At 40.2% G+C, this 9,953-nt stretch overlaps 1 pseudogene; it reads left to right on the forward strand.

Moving 5' to 3' along the window:
* Nucleotides 1-3,540: 3,540 nt before the first annotated feature.
* Nucleotides 3,541-4,280, forward strand: LOC703720 (cell cycle checkpoint protein RAD1 pseudogene; annotated as a pseudogene).
* The last annotated feature ends 5,673 nt before the right edge of the window (nt 4,281-9,953 follow it).

The raw sequence follows: 9,953 nt of genomic DNA on the forward strand, positions 1-9,953 counted from the left end.
CATTCTGCCGCTCTTTTGCTCTCCTGTTCCTTTGCTTATCTGCTCATGGAACCTGGGGCTTGGGGTTTATGTGAGTACAGGATAGGGGAGTGTGGCAGGCCAAAAAGCAACATTTGGGTGCAAAAACAGAAATACCTGTTCCCATTTATTGCCACAGGTTTCCAGGCTTGAAGGTGGGTCCTTTGCCAGGCCACCACCCTCTTCTACCCAGTATTTCCCCATCTCCTGTCCATTTCAGCACCTACTCTATGCCAGGTACTTTTCAAATACTCCATTATTTCATTATTCTTCAGAACAAAAGTCTATCAGGAAGGTGCAATTATTATCTCTTATTTTAACAAGGACTAAATTGAGGCATAGAGAGTTTAAGTAACTTGTCCAACCAATAGCATACAGCTAAAAAGTGGCAGTGTGGTGTCTATTTTTCTTGTCATGTAATGGAACCAAAACAATCATTGGTATTAGTAAAGAAAACAGTTATTACAGTTAAAAATTCTTCAAAGGTTTAATAATCTATTTCCAAACTCCTCACTGCCCAAATATGTTATACTAAATTACATAATAAGCAGTTGAAGAGACTGGTCTACATTTGATTATTTTCTTTGATTTTTCTTCATCTACCCATTTCTTTTTGGAACAAAGCAGTAAAATAAAAAATGCATTAATGCACCAATGTTTTTGTATTCCTAAGAGTCTCCTCTTAGAATCACAACCCACCTCTTTATAATCCAGACTAGCAAAAAAGCACATCTGTAGCTATCACCAGCAGATTCCTGTGGTCAGCTGTTTTGATCACCATGATGTGTAACTATCACCCAACTCCCCTAATCATTACAATGGTGTTACATATTGATTAAAATAAGCAAATATGTTTGGTAGTATCATTGAATTTCTAAATTTTAAATAAAACATTTAAATTAGAAATGAAGACATGTATTACATTAAGAAATACAGCAATTTATCAATGGAAAGGAAGAAACTCAATATGAAAGTAAGAAAAAGTTCGGCATGGCAAATGCTGCCCAGAAGACACCAGAAAGGAGTTAAAATATTTGAGAAAAAAGTAGAAGATAAATTACAGCAATCAGATTAAACACTACTTTCACAATATTATTTCATTTCATCCCCAGAACAGTTTTATAATTAGTTGGTTTCATTCTCATTTTACAGATGAATATAATGAACACTAGAGGTTAGATTACCTATGGTAGGAGTATAGGCAATATCTGAACTCAGCTTCAACGCAGATTGATTCCATGGTCAATGCAGAATGATTATGTTTAACAGGCATGTATCAAAAACTCACCTTGGGAACACATTCTACAGCGGCCTGCAGTCCAGAATAACCAAAAAAATTAATTGAGGCCAGGAGCACTCAATTAAATAAATAATCACAGATAAATAAATGGAGAAATTTTGGTTTAAAGAAAATGGTAAAACCTTGATAGAGTTACAAACATGATATAGAGAAGAAAGAGAGGCATATAAAATTCTTGGTTGTATCTCGACAGGCGTCTTGGAGAGTGTGAAATTTGAGTGGGATTCAGAAATATTTGTATTGGATTTATATGGGGAAAAGAACATTCTAGGTAGAGGAAACAGCTTGAGAAAACAGCCAGAGGCAAGAAAAAGAAACCACAATTGTAAAAAAAAAAAAAAAAAAAAAAAAAGCTTGGTAAGTCAATAAAACTGAAAAAAAAAAAAAAGAAAAAAAGCAGTGGCATGAAAAATGTAATCAGAGATGATTTTTAAAAGATAGAGAAGGCACAAAATTTGAAGAGTTTTTAAAGGAAGGCTGAGGTTTTGAACTTAACTCTTTTGCCCAGAGCCCGCCCTAGGCTATTTTTTTTTTTTAACCCAGAAGAGATAATGTAACTATGGAAAAACAGGAGGAAGTTGTTTTGACTCATTTAAGGATGTCAACATCTTCTCAAATGTTTGATATGTTTTTGAACGCTGCTTTCCAAGACCTGAAATGTCATGAAAAAGGATTTGACAAGGATGTTCACAACAGTACAAAATCTAAGCTCCTCCAGTGCAAAATTCTTTAGAAAAATGTCATGTGCAGAGAAAGAATTTAAACTACTCTTCAGAGAATGACAAGATGTAATAAAATCCTGAAAATAAAACTTCCTCCAGTTAAAAAAAAAAAAAAAAAGTAAGTAAAACACTCCATCTACAAAATATTAAATGTGAGTCCTAGCTACCTAAGGAATGTTGGCTGATCAATAAACATTATAAATAATTTAGAGCACAGATATCTCACAAAATGAAGGATGCATTCCCCTCTCTCCAAACACTGCACCTCAAAATTGCTTTCAATAATGACAGATGTGAGCATAAAATAAAGAAACAGGAAATTTAAAATAAAAGAAATTGACTAAGTACTTTGACCCAACTGTATACTTCTTCATTGAAAGAACTTGTCAGGTAGGGAAGAACTGAAATTGAAAAGGAAAGATACATAAAACGTTGAAATATAATTTGAGTTTTCCACTCTGTTGTTATTTATCCAACAAACACATATAGTACTTACTAGATATAAAGAACTTTTCTAGGCACTTAAAAACTGCAACTTTTAATTTTCATAACAATCTAATGAGGTGAGTATAATTATTATTTTCATTGTATGAATGAGAAAACTAAGGTACAGAAATGTTAAGTATCTTGCAGAAAGTCACAAGTATTGTCAGGGGCAGAGCCGGGTCCATGTGCATAACAACTAGACTATGTTCTTGTTCTCTTCTTTTTCTTTGAAGATTGTTTTCCAAGAGGCAATAAAAATGCCATCATTAGATTATGTTAAAAAAGGCTTATTGAGACTTTATTTTAATATCAGGCATTTTTATCTGCTTGGTTTGCAATAGTGAACTAAACACAAGTAATGACTCTGACTCTCTAGACCTCACTTTCTAGTTATAAGAAGCAGGAAATACATCATCAAACCATTAAATAAGCAAGATTATTTCAAAGAGGAATAAATACTATGAAAAAGATAAAAGACTATTTGGTAATAGGAGGATCAAAATATAGAAATGTATACAAAACTGATTTGGAGCATGAGAGACTCAATTGTCTTTCCATCTGACAAAATTAATTTGCATATCTCTAGACAAGAATTATTGCTATTAGTTATCTATTACATTTGTCGTTGTTAAATAGCTCAAAGACATTGAAAGGCACAAATCCTACAGCATCAAATAACCCAGAAAGATATCTGACACTATATGAATTTCTTAAATCATTGGTGTTATATGTTATGTGCTAATAACTTAGAAATGTGTATCCCAAGTCAAACATTTTCTCTGTATTTTGAATCATCTACTATTTACTTGACATCTCCGCTTGGCTGTCTAAAAAACATCTTGACACCGGCTCCACTTCCTCCGCGATTTCTCGGAGCCGTCTAGCTCCTCCTCAGGGACTTTCCTGGGAAGGTCTCTCGGGAGTCCAGACCCCCACCACAAAGGTGTTTCGCGATCCGCCGAGCAGTTGTTGGCCCCAGGAGCATTGCCCTCCGGGCCAAATGGGCAGTGGACGATGCCCCTTCTGACCCAGCAGATCCAAGATGAGGATGATCAGGACAGCCTTGTGGCCAGCCTTGACAACGTTAGGAATCTCTCCACTATCTTGAAAGCTATTGATTTCTGAGAGCATGCCACGTGTTTCGCAACTAAAAATGGTATCAAAGTAACAGTGGAAAATGCAAAGTGTGTGCAAGCAAATGCTTTTACTCAGGGACTTTAACTGCACTTAGGATGTGTTACCAAGGTTATGGTTACCCTTTGAGGCTGTTTCTGGAAGAAGGAGGAGTGGTAACAGTCTGCAAAATCAATACACAGGACCCTGAGGACACCTTGGATTTTGATTTCTGCAGCACCAATGTTATTAATAAAATTATTCTGCAGTCAGAGGGGCTCCGTGAAGCATTTTCTGAATTGGATATGATGAGCGAAGTCCTACAAATTACAATGTCTCTTGACAAGCCTTATTTCAGGTTATCTACTTTTGGAAATGCACGAAGTTCCCACCTTGACTATCCCAAAGATTCTGATTTGATGGAAGCATTTCATTGTAATCAAATCCAAGTCAACAGATACAAGATTTCTTTACTGAAACCCTCTACAAAGGCATTAGTCCTATCTTGTAAGGTATCTATTCGGACAGATAACAGAGGTTTCCTTTCATCACAGTATATGATTAGAAATGAAGATGGACAAATATGTTTTGTGGAATATTACTGCTACCCTGATGAAGAAGTTCCTGAGTCTGAGTCTTGAGTATGACAACTCACTGATATTTATGTATACATTTATGACAGATGAAGTTCTTATTCTGAGTACAGTACTCTTTATAATTTCATGTTGAATTTTCTATGAGGAAGAACAATGGGGAAAATAGGAGCAAGGTCGTGTACCTAATAGTTACTATGTTTTCTAAATACATTTTGTAGAGGGCATGTACATAAATGTTTTCATGTAGTCATAGATTATTCAGGACTGTCCTTTAGTTCTGTCTTTTGAACTCACAGTTATGTGAGCCAAGGTAACATTTCAAGAGTCTAAAGGCTTAATGTTTGATGCAGCTACCTGAAATGTTCTATTTATTTACTATTAGAAAAAGCAAAGACATATGAGCATTGCTTATTAGTTTGAATTCTAGAGACTAGATCGTAGTGGTTCTCAAAGTGTTGTGCCCACACCAACATCAGAACGGCCTGCAAACTTGTAGCAAACTCTGGGGAGGAGGCCAGCATTCTGTATTTTAACAAGCTTCCCTCAGGAGATTCTGATGCATGCTAAATTCTGGGAACCACTGTTTTGAAGGAAAGTTTTTTCTTTAATAGGATTTAATTGTATTGAGATAATTGCTTTTACATGTGATTTCCTTGCAAATGTTCTGAAGTTGAGGCATCACCAAACAAGTCTGAATAATTCTTTATGTGATTTATTTTTAAAGTAGACCTTTTAAAGAGATCTGTGAATGGGATATAAAGCAATTTTCAGTGTTACAGGTTTTCTTGTTCTCAAAACTGTTCACTGTAGTAAGTAACAGCAGTCAGTACTTATTACTTTCCATTTGCCTATGAGTTCCTTGACAAATCAAGGTGTAGAAAACCAGTTATTAAGTGATTTTGTACTTTCCTGGTAGTTGTCACTAAAATAATTTTTGTGGCATATAAATATATTTAATAAAATACAATACTAAAAAAAATAAAAACCATCTTGAATGTAACATTAAAAAGAATTGACTTTTTCCTCACTGAATCTATTCCTCTTCCACTTTTCATTAATACAGTAAATGACATCGCTATTCATCCAACAATTCAAATCCAGAAATTTAAGGAGTCATACTTGATTCTCCTTATTCCATTAGTCCCCACATGAAATCCCCTAGCAAATCCTGTTAGCAGTTTTACTTCCAAAATGCATTTTGATTTGTTCATTCTTATCTCTCTCTACTGTCACCACTCTGGCTTGTACCATTCTCATATCTCAATCAACAATTTCAATAACGTTCAGCTTCCCTTTTTCTATTCTTGTTTCTCTTCCTTCCATTCTCCCCATAGCAAGCAGTCAGAATATGCTTCATAAATATAAACCAGATTTCATTATCATGATGCTCAAAACCCTTTGTTCCATTCCCACAAAATAAACAAAACATTCACCATGAACCTGTAAGGCTCTGCATGGACTATACCCTGTCTATCTCTTTAATAACTAACACTCTGATGTCACTCTTCTCAGATAGGTCTTTCTCTTCTCAATTATTTTTTGGTATATTTCCCTGTTAAATTTCTTCAGAGCACCTACATCAAACTTAATTCTTTCACCTAATAATTTATTTATTCTCTGTCTCCCCGCTCCCCAAAAAGTAGTTTAGAAAGGCAGAGGCCATGATTCTCTCATTCCTGCACATACTGATGCTCAATAAAAATGATATCTAACTGAATAAATATCATTACTCAGAGGAGTATTTCCCAAAGCACATTTCATGAAATAGTAGAATGTTAATGACACACAAAAATGATGTCATGAGCTCATTGAAATCAGTAAATATTCAGTAAATATTTTGCAAAATATTTACAAAGATTGTTTAGTAGATTTAATGTACCAGTGTGTACTGTGAATTTTCAAGAGAGGGACATAGTGTGCTGTATTGTTATTTTTGTTGTTTTGGATTAAAGACATGTATAAACTGATCCTATAGTAAGGCAATTTGGGAGTTTGTGTATGTTTAATGTGGCTACACTGTAAAATGAAAGAACATGTGTAGGAAATTCAGGTTGTAATTTATTACTAGTCTATTTAGTTATTTTACCATATTTTTGTGACTATTTCTCAGTTGTATATACTTTCTTAGTATTTGGTGACTTTTTTCCGTAAATAGGCAATCATTATACACTTAACCTGAGTGTTATGCCCAGACTGTTTGTTCCCCAAAGAAGACCACCAGAGTCCAGAGTCAAAGCCAAGTGGCAAGGATCTTTACTACAAGTTCGAACCTGGTCCCTCCTTTACACAGTATACAAGAGGGCCCCGAATAATGCGAGCGTTTGCTTTTTATAGCCCGAAAGTTGCAGGGGAACAAAGAAATTCTTTTGGCTCCTGCGCTTTCAGTAACCTTGAACGGCTGTCCCCTTATCGGAGACTTTCCAGGTGGTGTTTGTACTGGGCTCAGGGAGTTTGAGAGATATATGGTGGTGGGATGGGAGGATGGGATGTGTTTGTGCTAGGCTCAGGGAGTTTTGAGCCCGGGGCTGAGGAATGTGCCCAGCTCCTTTCATTCCCCCCTTCTTTTCAGGTATCTTTAGAGCCAATCTTGGGTCTTACAAGTCTGATTCTGTTTCAGCGTTTACAGGTTGGTATTGGGCTCTGAGGACCATGAGTTGTACGGTGTCAAATCTCTCCCTAACAAATTGTAAAATTCTGTTAACAACACAAGGTCCTACGGTAAGCAGAAATAGCAGACTTAGCAGGGGTCCAAGGAAGGGGGCTAACAGAGAAAACATAGAGGAATGCCACCATTGGTCTGCAGCTGAAGCAAACTGCCGTGTTTTTACTTCAGTGCTTAACTTGCGTAACTGTTGGACCCGGTTCTCTACAAGTCCTGATTCATTTATGTAGAAACAACAGTCTTCTTTTAGAAATATACATGTACCACCTTTTTCTGCAGTGAGTAGGTCTAGGGCTCTCCGGTTCTGCAAGTTTACCTGAGCTAGGGACGTGAGCTGCCGCTGAAGGGAGGCAAGGGACTTAGCCGACTCCTCCATAGCAACGGCAAATTGTTGGTACAACTTGTTACTTTCTATGAGGGTGTGACCTAGGGCTCCCCCTGCCAGTCCGGCCGCAATGAAGGATGCGGTGAGGGAGATTCCTGCAATGAGGGGGAGAAATATGGCTCGTGCAGGTCTTGGTCTAGGGTCTGGGTGAATAACAGCACTAGTCCAGTTACCGGTATACCCTAGGAACTCGCCAGCAATTAGTAGAGTCAACCGGGGAACTAATGTGACAGGGAGACACAGTAGGTTATTAACAGAAGGACTAGGTAGGTTCTTAGATAAGGTTCCATTACACCAGAAGAATATGCCTGATGGAGCCCTTAAGGTGATACTAGGGGGCGTTGCAGTGATGCTGCAGAGGCTGGAATTGGTTCCTGAGAAACAGTAGGGAAACTTCTCCTGACTGGGGTTTAGGTATAGGGGCACGTTCAGGATAGGAGCATACGAGAGGTTTCGGAGGTTGTTAGCTTGGGCAAAGGTAGAGGATCCCCATGGCAGAGGGACAGCAGTTAGCGGTGGACGCCCTAGAGTGGCGCACAGAAAGCAGCCAGACAGGCTATGAAGTCCTGTAAGGTTAGCAAGTTCTAGTCCTTCTTGTAATAACTTCAACCAGGAGAAAGGACGTAAGTCTTGTGTTAGTCTGTTTTCCTGTCGTTGGATATTCCCGTGGACCAGGGGCAGTACTTGCACTAGGCCTCGCCACAGATAGAGGTGACTGCTAGGCCATGTGGAGGAGGGGGAGTAGTATACAGCCCCATGTTGAGGCGTAGTCCAGCGGGAGTTCCAGGGGTCTCTAACTATCCATGTATATGAAAAGTCTCTATCCCGTCTACGATGGAAGGGCCACTTAGGGTCTAACTGTTTTCTCTCTCCCCAATAACGGGGTCTATGGATGTTACAATAGTTATAAGGACAGCCGGCATTTTGGTGCCACCAATAGTGTTTACAATTGTATTTAGTCTGATCAAACTTAAAGCATATTATTGGTGTCATAGGTTTGGCTATTTGAAAACCAGTAAAATTTAGTAGAATTGGGCTGTTGCACCCTGAGGAAGGGCAATCAGCACTGGCCAATAATTTTCCGGGCTTATGAGGTTGCCCAGGGTGGGTTCGGTTTTCATAAAGCCAGAATCTCCAAACAAAGGGATTATGAGCTGGTTTTGTGATTTCTCCAGCAGCCACTAGGGCGACTAACGTTAGGGTTAGACTACCTAACTGCATGTTTGCAGTGAGCTATGCTGCCGGCGCAGGGTGAGTTTTAAGGGGTTGTTCCTAGCTCTGTCCACAGTCCACGTGTCCGGTGCTTCAGCCGCCGCCGTGATTGGTCCCAGAAGATCGGAGGTTGGGTCCACTGGCTTGACGTGGGAGTAGTGGATCCACGATGCGATGCCTTCTACCTTTAGGGCGGTGGGTGTGGTTAGGAGTACCTGGAGTGGTCCTTTCCCCCTGGGTTCTAGGGTCTCTTGTCGGTGTCGCTTGACTAGGACCCAGTCTCCCGGCTGGTACGGATGGGGTGTTGGCGGGGGACCGGTCTCGTATAGTTCCTTCAGCTTGGGCCAGATTTCTTGATGAATTTTCTGCAAGGCTGGGGAGGATATCTTCCAGGATTTTCTTTGCTACAACCTGAGCAGTTTCTTTCTTGGTGGGGAATGCTTCAGTCCACCCTGAAAAAGTATCTACAAAGACAAGTAAGTACCGATACCCGTATTTTCCTGGCTTTATCTCAGTAAAATCTACTTCCCAGTAGATACCGGGCCTCGTTCCCCTGAGCCTTGTTCCCGTTGCAGCCTGGGATTGGGAGTAGGCGTTGTTAAGCTGGCAGACTTTGCAACTTGTCACGATGTTGCTGGCCATCTTGGCTGTATGTCTGAATTTGAGCTTAGAGCGTCTGATCAGGTCTATTATCCGCCGAGCACCCAGGTGGGTGGTTCGGTGGATGTGTTCTAACACTTGTTGTCCTAATTTTTCTGGTAGGATGGTTTGGTCATTAGTATCAGTCCACCACCCATTCTGGATCTGTTTCAGGGGAAGCTTGTCAATCCACTGGAGATCTTGTTCTGAATAATCAGGGAAATATGGCAAGTCCCGGGGGCCCGGGTCAGGGAGCTGGAGTGCAAGGAGTTGGCTGGGAGCCTTCGCCACCTTTCTTGCAGTTTGGTCTGCCAGAAAGTTGCCTTGAGCAGTTGGAGTAGTTAGTTTCTGATGCCCTGGGCAATGCACAATGGCTAACTTTTCTGGCCTCCATAGGGCTGTTAGCAGGGCTAGGATTTCTTGCTTGTTTTTTATCTCTTTTCCTTCAGCCGTCAGTAACCCCCGCTCCCTGTAAATGGCCCCATGTATATGCGCTGTTGCAAAAGCATATCGGCTGTCTGTATATACCATCAGCTTTTTCCCCGCCCCTAAGGTAAGAGCTTGGGTGAGCGCTATCAATTCGGCCTTCTGGGCCGATGTCCCCGGGGGCAGGGGTTCCGCCCAGATTACCTCAGTCTCTGAAGTCACTGCCGCTCCAGCATACCTCTGGCCCTGATGCATGAAGCTGCTCCCATCAGTGAACCAGACGAGGTCGGCGTCAGGAAGTGGGCGGCCCTGCAGGTCTTCTCGAACTCCGTGCACCTGAGCTAGTATCTCGGTGCAGTCGTGGAGTGGGGCGTCCAGGTCCGGGTTGGGCAGC

The sequence above is a fragment of the Macaca mulatta genome, chromosome 14 (assembly GCF_049350105.2).
Source record: "Macaca mulatta isolate MMU2019108-1 chromosome 14, T2T-MMU8v2.0, whole genome shotgun sequence".
In the NCBI taxonomy this organism is placed as follows: Eukaryota; Metazoa; Chordata; class Mammalia; order Primates; family Cercopithecidae; genus Macaca; species Macaca mulatta.